Source organism: Gavialis gangeticus, unplaced genomic scaffold (assembly GCF_001723915.1).
Source record: "Gavialis gangeticus isolate Ggan-Ray unplaced genomic scaffold, GavGan_comp1, whole genome shotgun sequence".
Taxonomy (NCBI): domain Eukaryota; kingdom Metazoa; phylum Chordata; order Crocodylia; family Gavialidae; genus Gavialis; species Gavialis gangeticus.
Genome location: NW_017729032.1, coordinates 207,157,932 through 207,160,306, shown reverse-complemented (window position 1 = coordinate 207,160,306; position 2,375 = coordinate 207,157,932). Strand labels below are relative to the sequence as shown.

General features: G+C 48.0%; 1 long non-coding RNA gene across 3 annotated transcripts in view; it reads left to right on the top strand.

The window, feature by feature from the left end:
* The first annotated feature begins 1,789 nt into the window (after positions 1–1,789).
* The window catches only part of LOC109303384, a 97,508-nt gene continuing 96,922 nt past the window's right edge, over positions 1,790–2,375 (top strand). For all 3 annotated transcript variants that reach the window (XR_002099082.1, XR_002099083.1, XR_002099080.1), the window contains exon 1: positions 1,790–2,178. This is a non-coding gene — a long non-coding RNA (uncharacterized LOC109303384). The remainder of the gene's footprint in view (positions 2,179–2,375) is intronic.

Sequence of the window (2,375 nt, the reverse complement as noted above, 5' to 3'; positions counted from 1 at the left end):
TTCAACAAGGACGTGGAAAAACTTGAGAGGGTCCAGAGAAGAGCCGCACATATGATCAGGGACTTGCAAGACAAGCCATACAAGGAGAGGCTGAGGGACTTGGGCTTCTTCAGCCTACAGAAGAGAAGGCTGAGAGGGGACTTGGTAGTGGCTTACCACTACATCAGGGGAGTACATCAAGAACTTGGTGTACAGCTGTTCACCAGGGCACCCCTGGGGAAGACCTGGATCAACGGATACAGACTCCTGGAAAGCCACTTCAGGCTCAATTCCAGGAAAAACTCCTTCACAGTCAGGGTGTCCAGACTGTGGAATAAACTGCCTCCAGTGGTGGTGCAGTCACCTACCCTGGAAATCTTCAAAAGGAGACTGGACAGTCACCTCGCTGGGGTCACTTGACCCCAGTTATCTTTTCCTGCCTGGTGCAGGGGGACTGGACCCCAATGATCTACAAGGTGAATCTATACATTTTTGTACCTGTGCTATTTGAGGAAGTCTGCAGGACAGGGCCTGTGGCTATGTCTCTACCAGTGGGACCAAACTTTTTGGCAGGAGTACCACAATTAAGCTCCACACTCTCCCTCAGTGCCACTCTGATCCCCTTCCCTGCCAGATTTGCTGCCCTGCTTTCTGCTCCTTGCTGTGCATTCCCGCCTGATATGCCGCTCTGCTTTCTGCTCTTGTACTATCTGCCACTGTGCTGCCTACCCCGTCCCTAATCTGCCACAGGCCACATACAGAGGTTGTTCAGGCCACTTGTGGCACTTATGCCATTGGCTGGCCATCCCTTGTCTACAGTAGTTCCACAGGACTCTTGAGAGCACTGCCATGAAATATGTTCTGTCCACCTATTCCATCTATATCAATCCTAAAAATATAGTGGCTAAGCCATACAGAGGACACCTCAAATACCTGTTTCAAGCATTCCAGAGATAGAGAGCTCAACCATAGCTCTCAGGAGCAGCCTTGTGCCTTCATTTCCTACCCTTGGTGTATGCAGAGTGGGAATAAATGGTGCTGTTAAGAGATAGGGAAGTGGTATAGATGCATGCTGTGTGCCAGCTGAAGATGTAAAGGGTGGGTGGGTAATGGAACAGCACAAGGGCTTCAAGGGGTTGTTACTTTCTCCTGGAAGGGAACTTCAGTCTTGTTCAACTAAAGAGCCCTATATAGAAATGCCTTTGCAGGCTGTACACTTGCTTTGGCATGGAGGAGCAGAGCTTTGTTCTGCTGGTGGTTTACAAGCCTCAGGTGACAGCTGCATCCACCCGCTCCCTACAGAAGTGCTTCATTCAGCCCTTTTTGCCACCAGCTGCCTCCTCCTCTCCTGTTGAGAACGCCTGTATTAGCAGCTGATTGCAGAATCAACTGACATTGCAGCACTGCGTTGCAGAGTCCAGGACAGCTCTGCATGTCAGGAGGTGTGTGAGGAGGTGTGTGTGGAGGTGGTGGGGGCTCATTACATAACTGAGGTCTAGCCATAAATTTGGGTGCTCAAAACCATCCACAGCACAGAAATACTGGTAGATTCTTCCAAAGAACTGACAGTGCAAGAGCTACATTCTGGCATTGCACAGAGGGAATACTAAGCTTCCCGGTAAATTAAGGATACCAGAGGGAGAAGGCAAAAGACCAAAGTAGAGGAGAAGAGATAAAACAGTAGAGATGCAGACCCAAATCCTCCTTTAAAAGTCCACAAAAGCCCAGCCTGCTTCTGTTGGCCACACCTGAAGGTCAGATTGATTCTTTCATTGCCTATTATTCAGAGGAGATTACTCCAGGCAGACAGGCTTGCAGTGCACAGCCACTTTTTTCCCCTCTTCCATAGAATCAGCGAAGAGCTGACATTTGCCAGGCTGCTCCTGGCGTCATGGTGAGAGCTCGTTAAGGGTTGCACTGACGCAGGGACAATAAGAGCTGTAACCTTCTGTTTTAATGAACTCCTGACTCTGCACTGCCTTTTCATTTTTGATTCCACCCCTTTTTTCCTTCCCTTTGGAAAAAAAAGAGAAGGCAAAGCAAATTACTAAAAGGATCCCTGGGCCGGCATTGCTCAGTAAGATGCTGAAAGCCTCAGGACAATAGACTGGATGATGAATGACTTATCAATATGCTTCTTCGCTTCCTCTGCCCCAACCAATACTGAGTCTGCATTCTTTAGGGTCTGGATTTAATGAGGTAAGTGGATGAAGTCCTGCTTTATGGGTTATGCTGACTGAAGTTGCATCTATGGCACTGTTCTATTTCTGGAGACCCCCAATAAAGTATGGAAGATTAAAATCTAGCTATGTTTGTGACTGCAAACATCTTGGCTAGGAACAGATATTCAAAAAGTCTGAGCCTAAATTCATAGTTTCATAGTTTCTAGGGTCGGA